Source organism: Miscanthus floridulus, chromosome 8 (genome assembly GCF_019320115.1).
Source record: "Miscanthus floridulus cultivar M001 chromosome 8, ASM1932011v1, whole genome shotgun sequence".
NCBI classification, from domain to species: Eukaryota; Viridiplantae; Streptophyta; class Magnoliopsida; order Poales; family Poaceae; genus Miscanthus; species Miscanthus floridulus.
This window is the reverse complement of record NC_089587.1, coordinates 21,256,822-21,277,782: the sequence shown is the minus strand read 5'-3', so window position 1 is coordinate 21,277,782 and position 20,961 is coordinate 21,256,822. Positions and strand designations below refer to the sequence as shown.

Sequence of the window (20,961 nt, the reverse complement as noted above, 5' to 3'; positions counted from 1 at the left end):
CCTCCTACGCGAGGCTCGAGGCGAGGCGGAGGGCTTGGTGGGCCCGGTTGTGGCGGGTGAGGGGCCCACGGCTTATCTTCTAGCTTTGTTTTTTGATGGGCCCTAAGCGACCCCTTTGATGTTCGCTCCGGGTACCCCGTTCTAAGGTACCCGACAATGATACCTTTACAATGAATGATAATGAGCTTGTTCGTGATATGTATTCTCATTTGAATCTAATTATCAATGAGCTCCACTCAATAGGACTAACCAAGCTAGGTGATACGAACATCATGAGGAAGATCATCTCCGTGCTACCACAAAAGAAATATGCAAGCATCATCACCATCCTTCACAACATAGAGGACTTGAACACCATGACCTCGGCCATAGTCATTGGTAAGATAGTGGCATTTGAAATGTCATACGAGATGGGTCAAGAACAAGCCTCTTCATCAAGCAAAGGCAAAGCTCTGACATGTAGCGAGAAAAAGAAGATGAAGAGCAAGCAAGTTGAGATAAGCTCAAGCTCAAGCTCCTCAAGTGAAGAAGAAGAAGATGATGAGGATGATGATGATGATGAAGATTCAAGTGATGATGATCAATCTTCCTCCTCCACCTCCGACCTTGATGAAGAATCAATCAAACTAATCAACAAGGTGGAGAAGATGATCCAAAAGCTCAATGTCAAGGGTGTGCCCATCCAAATCCAAGATCTCATTTTCACAAATTAAAGAAATGAGCAAAGAAAGAGAGGATGCTATGGATGCGGCGAGTTGGGGCACTTTGTGGAAGCTTGTTCAAATAAGCCCACACCCAAGACAAAGAAGGCATGCAAGAAACAAGCCCTCACATCAATAAGGACATGTGATGATTCTTCAAGTGAAGAAGAACACCATCACAAGAGCCAAGGGCGCAAGCACTCATCATCAAGCTCTTCTCGTGTGTGCCTTATGGCACGAGGTAACGAAAGCTCATCCTCTAGTAAGAGTGATAGTGATGATGAAATGCCTTCTTATGAAGAAATTGTGCAACAAAATCTTAATTATACTAAAGTTTGCACTAGTCAACAAAAGAAGCTCGAAAAGATTAAAGAGAAGCTAGATAGTTCACAAGAAGCATATAAAACTTTACTTGAATAATATGAGAATTTTGCTAATCTCAATGTTGAACTATCTACTAAAATTGAGCAACTTGAGGCTAGTGCAACAACAAATGCATGCACAATTAATGATGAGCAACTTGTAAAGAAAAATGAAAAATTAAAAGAAAAGTTAGCTAGCTCACAAGATGCTTATAAAAGTTTGCTTACTAAAATGGAAATCATGTGCAAACATTGTGATGAGCTAACTAATAAAGATGCTAATCTTGAAGCCGTTAGCACAACCCCCACCAAGGCATCTAAAAAGAAAAATTCTAACATGTCTAAAAAGGATGCATCTACTTCTTGTAATGATTTATGTTTAGACTCATCCTTGTGCAACCAAGTTTGTGTTGAGAAAGTTGTTGTAGATACATGCACACAAGAGGTTACAAAGGAGAATGAGCAACTCAATCAAGAAGTAGCTCACCTCACCAAGGACTTGACTCAAGTGAAAGGCAAGGTGAAGCAAGCCTAACTTCATCAAGATAACACCGTCAAGGGAGTGAAGAAGCTTGATGAAGGACAAACCATAGTTTGCTATGTGTGCCACAAGGAAGGCCACAAGTCCTATGAGTGCAAGGTGAAGAATGGGGGAGGAGCAAAGAAGAATGAGAAAAAGCAAACAAGCAAGCTCTCCAACACCTACACCAACAAGGTGGACAAGAAGGCCTCCACACCATACTTGCTAAAGAAGAAGAAAAATGACAAGGTGGTGGCTATCAAGGTAAACAAGCAAGCCAACAATGGGGTCAAACGCTTTTGGGTGCCAAAGAAAATCATCTCCAACATGAAGAGCACCAAGAAGGTTTGGATCCCGAAAGGAAAGTGAGAAGTCCAATGGACTTCGGAGAATTTGGAGACTTGGCAAAAGTATGGGTGCATTTTATGGGGTGCATCATGATGGACAAAATCATTGCCAAGTAGGTTAGTGAATACTATAGACCCAAATTCCCCTTCCCATATTAGGTAACTAGATTCAATTTACTTCAATTGGTATTATATTTAAATTTTCCTACAATTGGTATCTTTAGGCATCTAGTTACTCTTCATGCCTAGGTTTGTATTTGCATGCTTATATCTTTTGTCATGCATACACTAGGTATTTCATATGGTAGGCTTGCTCAGCTTCATTCTTATTCCTTGGAGCAATCCTACATAGTTTAAAATTGTTCAGGAGCACGGCACATAGCTTGTCCTTCAATTGTTCATCTAATATGTGTCAAAGTTCAAATTATAGATAATTTCTCCCAAATATCGCCTTCGAAAATGACTCTCATGTTTATGATATCATCTTTCAAGTGATATTTTTTATTCTAAAATCAATGTGCATATTACCTACAAGTATTCCATACTTGTGTGTACAAATTTAGGGGGAGGTTACTCTACAAGTTGGATGCTTTGAGACTAACACCTTTTCCAAGTTTATCATGTGTAGTAGTCTCATTGCAAGGAAAATGAAGCCCCCGAAGTTAAGCATCATACTTCAAATATCCACCACTTATTGCAAGTGGTAGAATTCAAATTGGTTTCCACATGTGGTATTTCTAAACCGATATCATCATGTTGATTTCATTTTGATATTTATATGCTTTCTCCGTGCATTATATAGATTAAATTCCCTTGTGCAATACTTTGCCAATTATGCATATGCTTTGCCTTCTATCATATGTATGTATATATTTAGAGGGAGCTTAGTCTATATAATGTGAGAGTCAAATTTTGTGATCTACTTCACTCTATACTCAAAGGATCACAAAGTTTGACCCTCCCTTATGCTACTAATGTCTTCCTTTTTGTGTTTGATTCCAAAGGGGAAGAATTTAGAGGACCAAAAGCAAGCATTAATAAGTAGGACCAAAGGCTAGATCATTTACAAGTGATAATGGTCTACAAGTGGTGTCTACAAGTGATGATGGTCTGAGAAAGGGAGGATAGTGGATTATGGATTATCCTATGTAATGGGGAGAATCTATAGGAAACAAGACTTAAATCCATAATACCACATGGGGACATTTGCAAGGGTAAGATAAGTTTTTATGTAGTCTTACAAGTAGTATCTTTTAGCATCATATAACCTTGCCCCTTGCATTGCATCCTAGCAAGAAGGTAGTTTTTAAATTTCAAAATTCTATTATTTACTTGCTTTGGTCGTGTTGTCATCAATCACCAAAAAGAGGGAGATTGTAAGGAAAATGGACCCTAGGCCCATTTACTTTGGATTTTGGTGTTTGATGATCAACACAACCAAATTGGACTAATGAATTTGCAAGTGGTTGTTTTGTAGTTCAATAGGGTGCAAGACGTGACTTGGACAAAAGCAATGTGATGATCCGATGATCAACACCACAAGCAAGACCTTAGGAGTACAAGAGAAGATCCAAAATATCAAGCAAAGTCCAAGCATGAAGATAGGAACCAAGCCACACGTAAGATCGCGAAGAAACGAGCTCACAGAAGTGACCGGACGCTGGACCGGACGCTAGAGGAAAATGACCGGATGCTCCGATCAGTGGCTCGGCAACATCAGGCGTCAATAGCAGTGACCGGATGCTAAACAAGTAAATCGACCGGACGCACGATGGCACTATTCATCAGCATGACAACACACTTAGCATTGACCGGACGCTGGCGGCAAATCGACCGGATGCAGGACAGCAGCGTCCGATCGAGTACAGAGAGGTTCCAGAGCGGCGAAATTATGACCAGACGCGTCCGGTGGCAAGTGACCGGATGCTGGCAGCGTCCGATCAGTTGTTCGCGTCTCCAACGGTCGGGACGACCGGACGCGTCCGATCAGGACGACTCCAGCATCTGGTCAGTAGCAGAAAAGCAGAATTTCGTCCCCAACGGCTACTTTCTCAGTGGGGCTTATAAATACAACCCCAACCGACCATTTGGTAGGTGTGGAGCTGAGGAAACATACCAAGGGTGTTGATACACCATTTTAGTGATCTCTACTTGCATAGTGCTTAATGTTTTATTAGGTGATTAGCGTAGGTGCTTTACGAAGTGCTTAGATTGATTAGACCACCGCTTATGCGCTTGCTCTAGGTTTAGGCCTAGTGTTTAGTGAGGTTTGCATACCTCTTACCACTCGGTACTTGCGTGCACCATTGTTGTATATCGAAGGGGCTTGTAGTCTTGCGAGATCACACCAACCGAGTTTGTGGTGTGGCTGTCACCGTGTACCGGAGGGAACAAGGCCCGCGGCGTTTCGGCCGGAAGCTTGATAGTGAAGACGGCGGGGAGCATCCAGGAGAAGCTTGCCGGAAGGCACGTCGGAGACCCACTTACGCGTGGAGAAGGACTGAGGCTATCCACGGAGTTACTCGACCAGGAGCTTGGCCCTTGCGAGGGATTCCTTGCGAGGGGCTCCAACAAGGACTAGGAGGAAGCTTGCGCGCTTCTCGATACCTCGGTAAAAATACCGAAGTCATCGACGAGAGTTTGCATATCTCTACCTTGCTCTTTAGCTTCTGCATTTACATTGATCGTATTACTCCTTTTGCGGTAGAGATAACAACACACTAGCAAAACCATAGTTGCACATTTAGATAGTTTGTCTTTTTCATAGGTTTTGCTAGGGTTAGAAAAAGAGGCCATAGTTTTGGAGTTAGATTTTTAAGTTGCCTAATTCACCCCCCTCTTAGGCGTCACGGTCCCCTACAGGCTTTAGTCCCATTCTTGAGCTAACTTCGCTCGGCCAGGGGCCTCGATCGAGGGAGGCTCATGCCTCGTGGGTTTTGGTCGGTGTGAGGGTGCGCGAGCGCACTGCTGGGTGTAGCCCCGAGCCCCTGACCGATTAAGATAATAGGTTAGGAGGTTAATTACACTTTTTAGTGCTAATGAAGGGGTTGACATAACCCCGATGTTAGATATTCATCAAGATGACTTATACGGTGATAGATTAAAGATTAAAAGTATTGTACGTAATAGAGATGATGTAGACAATTTTTGTAATCAATAAAAGATGACATGAATAGCTTGTATAAAAGGATAATAAGTTGGTGAGACATTTACTGGGGAATGATGTGGACACCTTGCATGAAGGGATAGAACATCTAGTGAGTACTAGCTTTATTAGATTATATAGGTATAGATATAGATTATTAAGATTCAAGACTTGTATCCAAGTGGCAATGGTGGGTAATTATCTACCAATTCCAAGAGGATGTTGAGACATGTGATTTGTTGAGCACATGTTTGTATGCTCCATCAAAATGAACTAGGAGGAGGCTTTTTGCTCTGTATGGAGATGGTTACTCTAGAAAATAAGAGTAATTATCCTAGAATTTTTAGCATTTATTTTATTTTATTTCTCCATTGTTATTTTATTTTATTTTAGATCCCTGCACAAAATGAATGCTCTCACTCTCACAAGATCATTTCGGCTACTGTGTTGTTTCAATCCTTGTGCAGGGATCTAAAAGCATCCTACATTTCCAATTGTCTTCTGTAGAGGCCTAGACCACATTTGCAATATATAGCAAAGAGATACTTAACTGCCATGAGCAAGGAGGGTTCGCCACAGATGGCGAAGGCAGCGCCGGTTCTGAGCTCATTCGCGTCGCTGTTCATGCACGCAGACGCGGTGGACGTGGCGCTGATGGCGCCTGGCCTGGTGGGCGCCATCGGCGACGGCATGTCGATGCCGGTGATGCTAACTATCATGAGCCACGTCTACAACGATATATGCAGGCAGCGGCCCTGATCGCCTCCAGCAGTTCAGCTCCAAGATGAATCAGGTACACAGCAGATTCCATCTCTAACTTGAACCTGATGATGTACATATGCATCAGGTCTATACGTACGTACGCAAATGTTACATTAACAACAACACTGACGCGTCCACCGGGTTCTGTACCAGAACGTGAGGAATACCATCTTCCTGGCTGCCGCATGCTTTGTCATGCCGTTCCTAGGTGAGAGCACACTGCATGCCAATGCCCCGGCCGGCGCCTCTCTGACACCACCGTGGATTCCCCCCCCCCCCCCCCCCCCCCCCCCCCCCCCCGTTCGAGTAGAGGGGTACTGCTGGACGCGGACGGCGGAGCGGCAGGCGCCGCGGATGCAGCTACGTTACCTGCGGGAGGTGGTCCGGCAGGACGTGGAGTACTTCGACCTCAAGGCAGGATCCACGTCGTCGGAGGTGATCACCAGCGTCTCCAACGACAGCCTCGTCGTGCAGGACGTGCTGAGCGAGAAGCTTGCCAACTTCGTGGTGAGCGTCACCACGTTCGTGGCCAGCTACACCGTCGGGTTCGCGCTGCAGTGGCGGCTCAAGCTGGTGGCGCTGCCGTCCGTGCTGCTGCTCGTCATCCCCGGCTTGCTCTACAGCCGAGTCCAGATCGGCCTGGCGCGCCAGATCAGGGAGCAGTACAGGCGCCCGGGCGCCATCGCCGAGCAGGCGATCTCGTCGGTGCGCACCGTGTGTACTCGTTCGTCGCGGACAGGAACACCACGGCGCGGTTCTCGGCCGCGCTGGAGGAGCTGGTACGGCTTGGGCTCAAGCAGGGGCTCGCCAAGGGCGTCGCCGTCGGCAGCAATGGCATCACCTACGCCATCTTCGCCTTCAACATTTGGTACGGCAGCCGGCTTGTCATGCACCACTGCTACAGGGGCGGCACCGTCTATTGTACACGGAGGCGTGTATGTAACAACTAACAGTACTACTAGCTAATTAACTGCAACTGTGTCTGTGCGTGATTCACCGTAAATTCTGTTCGATAAAACACCATTAACGAACGAATTGAACCGTGCAGAGCGCTGGGGTCGGCGCTGTCGAACATCAAGTACTTGTCGGAGGCAAGCGCGGCGGCGGAGAGGATCACGGACCTGATCAGGCGAGTGCCCAAGATAGACTCGGAGAGTGCCACCGGCGACGTGCTGGACAACGTCACCGGCGAGGTGGAGTTCAGGAACGTGGAGTTCTGCTACCCGTCGCGACCCAAGAGCCCAATCTTCGTCAACTTCAGCCTGCACGTGCCGGCCGGGCGCTCGGTGGCGCTGGTGGGCGCCAGTGGGTCAGGCAAGTCGACGGTGATCGCGCTCCTGGAGCGCTTCTACGACCCGTCGGCCGGAGAGGTGACCCTGGACGGCGTCGACATCCGGCGGCTGCGGCTCAAGTGGCTGCGCGCGCAGATGGGGCTTGTCAGCCAGGAGCCGGCGCTGTTCGCGACGTCGATCAGGGAGAACATATTGTTAGGCAAGGAGGACGCCACGGAGGAGGAGATCATAGCTGTGGCGATGGCGGCCGACGCCCACAGCTTCATCTCGCAGTTGCCGCAGGGCTACGACACGCAGGTACGTACGTAGCATCTTCTCCTTGCACTAGCACTTTCTGAAAACAGTCATATGTGGCTGAAAATGTAACTAGCATAGGCTTAGGCCCGGTTTGGATTCAATATCAGATAAAAGTTAGCTGGCTAATAACTCATTATCTGATTTGGTCTAGCTAGTGGGATAGTTGTTACCTAAAGATCTAGCTAACAATTAGCTAATCTATTATCTATACTTGGATCCAAAAGAGATAATTATTAGCAGATAACTACTATCTATAGGGCTCGTATGCACCCTCTCATTATATCTTGCACTCAAATCAATGTCTTCCTTTTTGGTGGAGCTTCTCCGTCAACTTCACGAATAACTTGACTTCACTGGCTCCCCAACCAAACACTAGATTAAATTTAAAACAGCTTCCATAGAGAAGCTCCATGGTTGGAGCTGCATGCGAGAGGAGCTGGAAAAAAGAAGCTTTGCTAGCTCCCTCTCGTTGCTGTGGGCCCTGTGCATAGCGGTGACTAGATTTGCTCGAGGGCGCTAGGAGGGGCGGCTGGGCAATCGCGAGGGAGGGACGTTGAGGCCGGAGTAGGGAGGGACAGAGACCGGTGTAGGAAGGGAAGGAGGCCGACATGAATAAGATGGAGATAGAAGAGAAATAAGTAAGAGAAAAAGTAGAACAAAGAACGAATGAAGAAGATAGAAGGTTGTTATAGATATTGTCAACAACCACAAGAAGTTGTTTTGTCAAAAAGAGTTGTATCAGAGAAGCTACTGTTGGAGGTATTTTTGGCTAGAGCCAAATCTCTACCAAACGATCCCTTAACCTGTGTTTATTATTGCTAGAAATAGTCATTAATCCACTATGAACGACCTCCACCCTACATTCTACTTTATTCTTGATATGGAGTGCGTAAGCCTAATACAAGTAGTTACCACTTGTCTACATGGATGCTAGTAATGATATAGATTTATTTACTTATGTGTCCTATTGTATCTTTGTTAGCCATCCACTTTAGATGTGTAGTCTCGGCTAAAAGTGAATCATCCGTCTTCGTTATTGTAGATTGCATCAAACTGATAACTACCCATCAGGAGAATAAGTTATGTTGCCTATTTTTGTTAAGATGCTTTATATTTTTTATATGTATGAATAAATTGGCCATTATCTCTTGTGGAATGCTATTTTGTGATTTTTTTCTATGCTTATTTGAATATATTGGCCTTTGAAATAATGTCCTTTTTCAATTACATTTGACATCAAAAGATAATTTGAATTTCAACTTTGAATAACCTTTTATTCCGAGGCAAAGATTCCATCAATTGGCCAACCTCAAGAAATTGTTTTTTCTATGTTTCATCTTTTAAACTGTTATATTGAACTATGTTTTATTTTCTAGTGTATTTGACATAAAAAAGTTTTTGAATGGCAACAATAAATCTTTTATGTCAACTTTAAACTCTTAATGCATTAGTGCAATGAAGATAGTTGGCTTAGTATTCCTTATTAATTGAATTTGTAGGTAATTGAGAAATATGTAATAACCTATTTTTAGATTAACTTTTATGTCGTGGCACTTGGGGTACATTATTAATGCCCTGTGTAGGTTATAAAGAAGGGTAAAATGGTATTTCTAAATTAGTTTTAAGTAATGGCAGTGGTGACCAAACAATATGTCAACGGAAAAATGATCAAACATGTCAGATTTGCATATGCATAACACAAAAGGTTTAGATAAATTCTTCTAGCCAAGGTATGTGCTGATCATTTTTTAACAGCCATCAATCATGCAATGTACATAGCAACTGTAACAGAAGTTTTTGAAATGATATTAAGAGAGCATATATACAAACAAAAGTTTGCTGACAAGATTAACTTGCAGCAAACATACATACAAGATTAACTTGCAACAAACATACATATCAACTTTGCTGAAGAAATTAAAGTTCCACTATTCCTCTATACTCTTGCCACAACAGTCTGGGCTATCGTTTTTGTTTCAAGAAACTACAAATGGATAAAAGTGTTAGATTTTCATGAAACAAGTTCATTCTAATTTGTTGATATCTGTCCAAATCAAAGACAATTGAACTAGACTTGTTATGTGGAATATAAGTTGTTGTTCTTACTTGGATACAAACCATATATAGACCAAAAACAGGTGGGTGAGCGTGGTATCCAAATATCTGGAGGACAGAAGCAAAGGATTGCTATTGCCAGAGCAATCCTAAAATCACCTAAGATCCTTCTTCTTGATCAGGCCACTAGTGCACTAGACACGAATTCAGAGCGTGTTGTGCATGAGGCGCTTGAGTTAGCCTCCATGGGACAAATTACTATTGTTGTCGCACATCGTCTCTCCACTGTCCGAAATGTCGATATAATTGTTGTCATGCAGAATGGCGAGGTTAAGGAGATGGGATCACATGATGATCTCATTACCAATGAGAATGGCCTCTATTCATCTCTTGTCCACCTTCAGCAGACCAGAGATTTAACAGACACCAACAAGGTTGGCGGAATTGCAAGCCAAAGTATGAGCAGAGATTTCTCTACAGCTAGTAGGACAAGCTCAACATGGTCAATTTGTGATACAAAACATGATGATAACAAAGATAATTCAAACCTTCCTGTTCCATCCTTTATGACAATACTTATGCTTAATGCACCAGAGTGGAAGCAGGCGTTGATAGGAAGCTTCAGTGCAATTGTGTTTGGAGGCATACAACCAATATTTGCATATTCCATTGGAAGCATGATATTTGTCTACTTCTCAACAAATCATGAAGAGATCAAGGAGAAAACAAGGACTTTTGCACTTATTTCCATCAGCCTTGCAATTCTTTCATTCTTAACTAGTATTGGGCAACATTATAACTTTGCTGCCATGGGGGAATTCCTAACAAAGAGGGTCAGAGAACAAATGCTTGCAAAATTTCTCACTTTTGAGATTGGGTGGTTTGACCATGATAAGAATTCTAGTGGTTCCATATGCTCACAACTTACTAGAGACTCCAACATTGTAAGTACAAATAAATCTTGTAAATATTTAGAAAATGATATTATTGACCAGATATAATATTTGTATTGTAGGTGAGGTCACTCCTGGGTGATCCAATGTCTCTAGTCATCCAGACAGTTTCTGCAGTTGTAACTGCCTACATCATGGGTCTGGTTATAGCTTGGCGTATGGCCCTCGTCATGATAGCATTACAACCCATTAGCATTGTTTGCTTTTATGCCCGCCATGTTTTACTGAAGAGCATGTCCAAGAAATCAATGCACGCACAAGATAAATGTAGTAAGCTAGCTGCTGAAGCTGTCTCTAATCTTCGGACCATAACTGCTTTCTCATCCCAGAACCATGTCTTGTGCCTCTTTGACCAAGCACAAGATGGTCCACGCAAGGAAAGCATCCGACAGTCCTGGTTTGCAGGCATCATCCTTGGCACCTCCATGGGCCTTTTGAAATGCACGTGGGCACTCACCTTGTGGTATAGTGGCATGCTCATGGCTGGGCACCATATTACAGCAAAGGCCTTCTTCCAAACCTTCTTGATTTTATTAACCACAGGACGTGTGATTGCAGAAGCAGGTAGTGTTACAACAGATCTTGCTAAGGGTGCTGATGCAATTGCTTCAGTGTTTGCCATTCTTCACTGAGAAACAAAAATGGATCCTGACAGCCCTGAGGGATATAAACCAGAGAAGCTCAAAGGTGAGGTGCACATTAGAGGAGTTGATTTTGCATATCCATCAAGACCGGATGTGATCATCTTCAAAGGATTCTCCTTGAGCATCCAACCAGGCAAGTCAACGGCACTTGGGCAAAGTGGTTCTGGAAAGTCAACTCTCATTGGACTTATAGAGAGGTTCTATGTGAGACCCCACTTATGGGCCTTGGGCCGGTCTGATGATGGTGGGCTGGGCCAAACGGATGCGTACCGTAGCAATAGAGGTGATGCGAGTTACTGTAGCTTCGCGAAACACTGTAGCTGCAGGAATTAGTACCACATCGGAAATAGAGGGGGGACCGAACCAGCTTAAAAATCTCAGCCTGGGAAAGCTAAAGAACTCTGGTTTAAATTTTTTGCGGCGCAAGTGAGTTAATTAGCAGGTGTGGTCCATTCAATGTGTAGAGTGGATTTTAGCCATTTTCCCGGGCCGGGGCGTTACAAATGGTATTCAGAGCCAACTCTCGCGGTTTCACGGATATATGGCTCGGGAGCTCGGACAGCCGCGGTTTCACGAATATATGGCTCGGGAGCTCAGACAAGTTAGCACTTGGGCCGAGGAGCTGGGAATATAAACGTGGACCAAGAGAGCCGATCCTGGCCATTTGTACTGTTTGAGTAGGTTGGTTCGGCCCTCGACGAGGACGTCGAGTCATTAAGGGTGGGTGTATGTGAGACCCCACTAATGGGCCTTGGGCCGGTCTGATGATGGTGGGCTGGGCCAAACGGACGCGCGCTGTAGCAATAGAGGTGATGCGAGTACTGTAGCTTCGCGAAGCACTGTAGCTACGGAAATTAGTACCACATCGGAAATAGAGGGGGGCCGAACCAGCTTAAAAGTCTCAGCCTGGGAAAGATAAAGAACTCTGGTTTGAATTTTTTGCGCGAAGCGAGGACGAAAGCGTAAGTGAGTTAATTAGCAGGTGTGGTCAGCGGCGGATCCAAAGGGGGCTCCAGCCCCCCCTAATGGCTTGATTTCAAGCATAATCACTGTAGCAAAAGCTTGATTTCACCATTAAATCTTCATGCAAATCAACATCTCCATTGTTTTAGCCCCCCTTATCCCGCATCGTGCATCCGCCACTGGATGTGGTCCATTCAATGTGTAGAGTGGATTTTAGCCGTTTTCCCGGGCCGGGGCGTTACATTCTATGACCCAACTAGCGGGGTAGTAGAGATTGACCTTAAAGACATCAAAACATACAATCTTCGTGCCTTGCGACAACATATTGGACTGGTCAGCCAAGAGCCAACACTATTTGCAGGTACCATTAGGGAGAACATTGTGTACGGCACAGAAGCAGCTAGTGAAGAAGAAATTGAGAATGCGGCAAGGTCAGCAAATGCACATGACTTCATTAGCAACCTCAAGGATGGATACGAGACAAGGTCTGGTGAGCAATGCAAGGTGTTCAACTGTCAGGAGGGCAGAAGCAGCGCATTGCAATCGCCCGTGCAATATTGAAGAACCCTGCTATCTTGCTCTTAGATGAAGCTACTAGTGCATTAGACAACCAGTCTGAGAAGGTGGTCCAAGAGGCATTGGACCGAATATGTTGGTCGGAAGGACAAGTGTAGTGGTGGCACACAAGTTGAGCACTATTCGGAACTGCGACCTGATTATTGTGCTTGATAAAGGAGTTGCTGTGGAGACAGGCACACATGCATCCCTCGTGGCCATGGGTCCTGCTGGAACATATTTTGGAGTAGTTAATATGCAGCAAGGAAGCAACGTAACACCCTAAAAATTGCTACTTTCGAAATAGATATAAATTGATTTAATTTTGTATTTTTGTGCTCATGAAAATAAAGAAAAATAATTTTTTTATTAAATAAAATTCATCATAAGGTTTAGCAATATTGTTGTGCATACATGCCGGTGCATTTGTATTTTTATGATGAGTGGTTTTGACCAAAATTCAAAATGATTTAAACTGCTTTTGAAAATGATTTTGAAAATGCTTTGAATAAAAGAAAAACAAAATAAAATGGAAAACCTCCCTCCCTCCTCCTTCCCCACATAACCGAGACGGACTCACATCCGAGGAAACATCATGTACCGCCTGGCTCCGATTCTTCCGGGATTTTGCGTGATCCCCATGCCCGAGACGGTGAAGAAGCCAGCGTCGTCTGCTGCCTGCCGAGTGCCAGCGAGTCCAATGGCCAGCAAACTGGACATCCTATTCACGTTCACGTCGTCAGGCACATGCAGGCCAAGTTCCCTAGGAAGAAGACGAATTATTTACGAGTCTGCCACTGGTTTGTTAGTTTGCCGTTTAATCGTTCAATCTCTGTTTTGAGCATTTTAAGTTGCCTTAGTTTCATGTCGGCGCGCGTCCTATGCAGTAGTACGAATGTTTTTCATGTCGCATGTTTTTCCATATATAGCTAAATATTAAATTGATTAATACGCTTGTAATTGGTTTTATAATTAAAAGTAATATAGGTTTTATATCTTGGTGATTATACATAACATGTTAATTTGATTAATTGTTAACTTAAATAGGTTTTTAATTGTACTCAGTGTAAACACATGATACACGCCATTAGATGCTCTCACTTGTTATTTTGTTTTTTCAAGTTAAAGTATAATCGGCATATAAAAGATATTGAAATATTTGTAATTAAAACATTTTAATTGTACTCAGTGTAAACACATGATACACGCCATTAGATGCTCTCACTTGTTATTTTGTTTTTTTAAGTTAAAGTATAATCGGCATATAAAAGATATTGAAATATTTGTAATTAAAACATGACTAGATTTAGCTCGGTCTTTCAATTAAAATGCGTAGTGAATAATCTGAATTAATATATTTCACATGGTTTTACTCAATTAAAATAAATCAAGCTTGTAGTTGATTCTTTTATAATATAAATTTTTTGATAGTCGTTTCTTTTTAACGATAGTTCCGTTATCGGTGTTTCTTGTGATCTCGTGACCGTAGCATCTAGCTCTCTTTTGTATGGTGTATTGTTCTTAGTTGTTTCTATTTGGTTGCTTGTATGTTTGTTGGTATGCTACGATCTATGAGTAGAAGAGCTGTCCATAAGCGCAGGAGACCGAAAGAACAAAAGATCAAAGGTTCTACGAGGAGTTGACCATTAGTTGTAAAGCAAGTATAGTATGGGTTCATACTTGTCGTCCTATACACCTTTAATCACTTAAATCATACTGCATGTGTCTACCTTGATTACCACTAAGGATTTCCTAGCTTTGTACTCGTACCTTGACACCTATGGGATTGTTGCATTGGGTAGTGATGCTAGTGCTCAATTAAAGACCATGATCTTGTAACTTGATTACTGGATTATGCAATAAACATTAAAAGAGGCTTTTTAGCAACAAGTAACAAGGGGGCTAGAGCATAGTTTTTGTGATACTCTAGATTTCTCTCCTTAAGAACTTATCTCTAAGCGAAAATCTGGGACTTACAGCACAACCGTGAGAGCTACATGGGTCTAATTTTAGTCAAGTATGAAGACCTTTTCTAACTTGTTAGTGGTTACCGCAAAAGGGGTCTGACACGTTAGGTATAGTGCGGCCTCTATTATTTTGAGTACTTCTGCGTGAGTGTGCCACTTTAAAGGGGGCTCTATACTTGTCTGCCACTGAAACCTAGCAGCCCTAACTTGTTAGACGAACTTTTAAAAGACTTCATAGTGTACTCTGTCGGCTCACCTTGGAAGTGTTTTGGGAGTAATTAACCCGGGCATATGGGCAACACGACTCATGGTGAAAGTGTACAGCCTCTGCAGATTGTAAAACTGGTATATCAGTCGTGCTCTGTCACACCCAATTTTAAGGATAAAATTGAATGCACTAAACTCATGTGTGTTCAGGGATCAGTCACACACACAAGTTGAAAAATCATATAAAGTATCATCACGGTGTATCTTACATCACGATTAATAACAACACATAGTCTTACACAACACAACGGAAGATAAAATGTAAACTCTCTCATGGAACTCCAACACAGGAAAGGTCAACTGATTGACCACAAGCCTAATAATCCTCAGGAAACTCCTCATACACGTTGGCATCTGTTACCCATCCGGGATTTTTATCCAAATATAGAAAGTAAACAAGCGTAAGTACTTCCCGTACTTAACAAGATAACATGGGGTTATGAAGCTCAAAAAGGATGACACAGGTTTACTGCAGTTAGCACTTTTAGTAAGTCAAGATTTTATTATCAAGTTATGCTTAAGCTCCCATTTATACCCACATAATCAGATATCAGAATCATTTGCATCATATTATCATCGTATACCATCATAAATGAACCACAATGAGTAACCAATTATTCTATGAGTTTTCTGGGTCGCTCGTGACCGTGAGCACGACTGTTATAACAGTTTGTAACCCTCTGCAGAGGTGGTGCACATTCACCGCGAGTCGTGATTCCCATATGCCCAGGTTAATTACTCCCATGTCACTGCCAAGGTGAGCAGGCAGGGTATACTATGAAGCCATTTTATAGGTTTCTCTAATAAGTTAGGGCCGCTAGATTTCCTCGGTAGGCAGATGTAGGAACCCCCTTTCCTATGGCACATATCCATCGCGGCTATACACAAAGGAACAGAGGCAGCCCTATACCCAAGTGGCAAGCCCCTTTTGCGCCATAAAGGTAACCTCTAATAAGCTAGAAAAGGTCCTATTACTAAGCTAAAGTCAGAGCCATATGACTCTCACGGTTGCACTGTCAGTCCTAGCTTTTGTCGACAGATAAGTCCTTATGGAGGGCCGAGAGCAACATGATCGAAAGTCATTTGCTCCTTCACCCTATGGATCAATTGTTATAAAGCATGTTTTACCTTTAGTTCCATAGAACCATTAACCATTGTATAGACCATGTTCAGTTAGAGCGCTAGCAATCTACCCATATGTAATTAACCCAAAGGAATCAAGGGAACATGTCATCAAATAACTAGGATGTCCTTATGGTTATCAAAGTTAGACACATGCACATGAGTGAATGATTAAAGTGAATAGGACATCAAGGTAGGCCCATGCTATACTTGCCTTGGTTAGCAAACTCCTACTGATCCTGCTGGTCATCAAAGTACTCCTGGTCACCAACGTTCTCCTCACCGTCTGAACACGACCAACACAGCAACATACAACATTCCAGGAACATTCATGCAAAGCAAACAATACCACAGTTAGAACAGTACACCAACAGTATAGAAAACAAATTAAAATGTTTATGAAAAGAATCTACGTCTCGCTACGATCATGGCAACGCGAAGTTCACGAAAAACGGAGCTAATACGCGAAAGTTATGATTTAAACAGGATTTCCTATAGCAATTTATTTAATCAAATCTAACCATGAAATTTAAAAGTTGCAAACATGATTAACAGTGGTACTAACACATAGATTATGAAATTATGAAACTAACGCAATTTGAACAGGTCGATTCGGAGCTAAAACGATGATTCTATGAGCAAAACAGTGCAATGACATTTCTGTAAATACCGAAAACGTATTTTGGACTAAAACAGTGTACTTTACGTTTTCAAAACGAGAAAGCGTACTCTAGAAACGTGCTTTGGACTACGGGTTAAGACTTAGAAAAACTCAGGGTCTCTTTAGCAATTATGCCAGGGCAAAAGGGTATCGGCCATCGGTGGCCGTTGGATCAAGAACGGACGGCTCGGATTAGAGAGGGGAAGAGAGAGAAAAGGGAGGCACCAGCCGGAACAGTAACTCCGGTGCGGCTGAGCCATGGACGGCAGTGAGAGCTCGCCGGTGTGCGGGAAACAAAGCCTACGGGCCACGGTTCGAAGAACCGAGGGCACCAGGAGAAAGAGGGGGAGCAGGGGACCTCGGCCAGGCCGATACGGCGGCCGGAGGACGCGGCCGAGGCGGCGGTCGCCATGGCCGGCGGTCAGGAGCAATCGGGCGCATGCGAAATGGGGTCAAACGGCCATGAAACACGAAATTGAGAGCACGAGGGGAAAGGAGGGGAGCAAGGGGTCTCACCGCAGAGCAAAACGGGGAAAGAGGCGGCTCGGGGACAGCGGTTCATGTGGAGACGGACGGCGGATCGTGGCGCTTCTTTGTGTGGCGGTTATGGCTTCCTCTACGCCTGGCAAACACGAAGAAGAGAGCGGGGAGGCAGCAGGGGTGCGCGCGGGGGTCACGGCTCACTTTAAATGAGGCCGGGGAGCGGGGCGACGCGCCCGCGACGCTAGGAGCGGGGCGGCGGTTGTGGCTTGGACCGACGTGGGCGGTTGCGGGAGGTGGGAGACGGCGCTGACGTGTGGGCCTGGGCTGGTAGTGGCTAAGGGCGGGGCGAAGGGCGCGCGGTGCTGGGCTGAGCAGTTGCGGCCGAGCTGGGCCGACCCAGGAAGGGAAGAGGGGAGGGCGAGCGGGCCGCGGGGAAGAAGGTGGGCCAGCAGGCCGAAAATGAGGAATGGAGGGGAGAGAAAATGAATTTCCTTTTCTTTTTCCAAAGAGATCTCTTTTCCAAATCAAATTTCCAAATTCATTTTCAAAGTGTTTTTGAATCATTTGAACTTTGAATCAAGACCAATCATCACAAAAATAAATATGCAGCAGGATGTATGCATAAAAAGGTTACTAACCTTATATTTGATTTTAATTTCCCAAAAAATATTAATTTCCTATATTTGAATGCTCACATAATGACATAATTAAATCAAAATTTTCTTATTTCAAAAGGATAAAATTTTTGGGTGTTACAATTCTACCCCTCTTAAGATGAATCTCATCCTCGAGATTTGGGTGATTGCTTACTCAAACAGTTGGGGATAAGACTTTCTCAGATCCTCTTCTCTTTCCCAAGTAGCCTCATCCTCTGTATACCGATTCCACTGCACCTTGCACATCTTTATAGTTTGGCTTCTTGTAACTCTTTCTACAGTTTCCAAGATCTTTATCGGATACTCTTCATATGTAAGATCTTCCTTAACAGTAAGCTCTTCCAAAGGAATCTGCTCTTCTGGTACTCTCAAACACTTTTTCAATTGAGAAACATGGAACACATTATGCACACCTGACAAACTCTCTGGTAGTTCCAATTGATAGGCTACTTCTCCACGTCTCTCTAGGATCTTAAAAGGTCCAATATACCTCGGTGCTAGCTTGCCCTTCATATTGAATCTTCTCATACTTCTCATTGGTGACACCTTTAGGTACACATAATCACCAACTTCGAAAGTCAGCTCTCTTCTGCGAGTATCAGCGTAACTCTTCTGTCGGGACTGAGCCACTCTCAAGTTGTCTCTAATCATTCTCACTTGTTCTTCTATGTCTCTAAGGACATCGGGTCCAAACACTTGAGTTTCACCAGTCTGATTCTAGAACAAAGGCGTTCTACATTTACGTCCATACAACGCCTCAAAAGGTGCCATCTTGAGACTCTTCTAGTAACTGTTGTTGTACGAGAACTCAGCATATGGTAAACTCTTGTCCCAGCTATTACCATACTATAGTGCACAAGCTTTCAACATATCTTCCAAAATCTGGTTGATCCTTTCAGTCTATCCATCAGTTTGCGGGTGGTAAGCAGAACTAAATTTCAACTTTGTCCCCAAAGATCTATGTACTTTCTGCCAGAATTGTGATGTAAACTGAGTGCCTCTATCCGACACAATTTTCTAGGGAACACCATGTAAGCACACTATTCTTTCCATGTACAACTCTGCTAGCCTTGCACCCGTATAGGTAGTCTTGACTGGTAAAAAGTGAGCAACCTTGGTGAGTCGATCCACTATTACCCATATTAAATCATAACCTCTTTGAGTGTGGGGCAAACCTATAATAAAATCCATACCAACTTCTTCCTATTTCCATTCAGGAATCTTCATTGGTTGTAGCAATCCTACAGGTCTTTGATGCTCAGCTTTCACTCTTTGACAAGTGTCACACAAAGCCACATACTCTGCCACATCTCTCTTCAAACCATACCACCAATACTCTCCTTGAGATCCAAATACATCTTCGTACTTCCGGGATGTATAGAATAAGCAGACTCATGGGCCTCTTGCAGAATTGCATCATGGATAACATTCACTTCAGGTACACATCCTCTTTCCGAACCAAAGAGTACCATTCTCATCCATCCTGAATCCTGGTGCCTTTCCAAGCACTACATTCTCCGCTATCTCTTTTAGTTTTTCATCCTCCAATTGACCTTTGCGTATCTCTTGCTCCAATGTAGGCTCTATCACCAATTCCATTGCATTAGTGACAAGACTCAAGTTGAGATACTCCATTTTAGCACACAACTCTGCTGACATAAATGTCATCCCAAGTCCATTAGCATAACTCTTCCTGCTAAGTGCATCAGCTATGACATTTGCTTTTCCCGGATGATAATGCACTTCCAAATCATAGTCTTTGATCAATTCTAACCAATGACGTTGTCTCAGATTCAGATCTGATTGGGTAAAGATATACTTCAAACTCTTGTGATATGTATAGATATCACTCTTATGCCCAATTAGATAATGTCTCCAGATTTTCAAAACGTGAACCACAGCTGCCAGTTCTAAGTCATGAGTAGGGTAGTTCAACTCATGCTTCCTCAATTGTCTAGATGCATATGCCATCACTCTTCCTTCTTGCATAAGAACACATCCAAGGCCCAAACGGGATGCATCACAATATATAGAGAAGTTCTTGCTTAAGTCAGGCAAAATCAATACTGGAGCTGTAGTCAATCTCTTCTTTAGCTCATCAAAGTTTGCCTGGCATTTATCTGACCATACAAATTTAGCATTCTTTTCCAACAGAGCTGTCATAGGCTTAGCAAGCATGGAAAAACCTTCAATGAATCTCCTGTAGTATCCAGACAATCCCAAAAAGCTATGAATCTCACTTACATTGGTGGATGGTTTCCAATTCAACACATCTTGTACTTTGCCTGGATCCACTGGTATTCCACCATTGGAGACAACATGACCCAGAAAAGAGACCTCCTTCAACCAAAACTCACACTTGCTCCGCTTAGCGTACAACTTATGTTCTCTAAGCAAATGCAAGACCAACCTTATATGTTCAGCATGTTCTTCTTCGGTCTTGGAGAATATCAGTATGTCATCAATGAATACCACCACAAATTTATCAAGAAACTCCATGAACACCTTATTCATCAGATACATAAAGTATGCAGGTGCATTGGTCAATCCAAAAGACATAACGGTATACTCATATAAGCCATACCGTGTAGTGAATGCTGTCTTGGGTATGTCTGAGTTTCGAATCTTAAGCTGATGGTATCCTGAGCGGAGATCAATCTTGGAGAACACATAGGCTCCTCTTAACTGATCAAACAAATCATCAATCCTAGGCAAAGGGTATTTATTCTTGATTGTAACCTCATTAAGTGAACGGTAATCCACACACATCCATTGACTACCATCCTTCTTATCCACAAAGATCACAGGTGCCCCCCATGGAGAAGAACTGGGGCGTATGAAACCTTTTTCTTACAACTCTTTTAGTTGTTTCTTAAGCTCTTCTAATTCATTAACCCCCATTCTATATGGATGTTTAGCTATTGGTGTAGTTCTAGGTAATAATTCAATAATGAATTCAATGTCTCGGTCAGGTGGCATACCTAGCAAGTCATCGGGGAAGACATCCGTGAACTCCTCCACAACATGATCTTGTTCAACGGCATCACCATCCAACTGATTCACAGTGGTTGTTGGCTGAGCTTGCACTACCACTTCTACGCAGATTCTATCTCCATTGGGTGATGTCACAACAACAGATTTCTTCTGACACTGAATCATTGCCCGGTGTTGTTTCATCCAATCCATTTCCAGAATAAGATCAATTCCCG

The 20,961-nt window shown here is 43.4% G+C and overlaps 1 pseudogene; it reads left to right on the top strand.

Moving 5' to 3' along the window:
* Positions 1 to 5,630: 5,630 nt before the first annotated feature.
* LOC136468677 (putative multidrug resistance protein) lies at positions 5,631 to 12,882 on the top strand (annotated as a pseudogene).
* Positions 12,883 to 20,961: the final 8,079 nt, after the last annotated feature.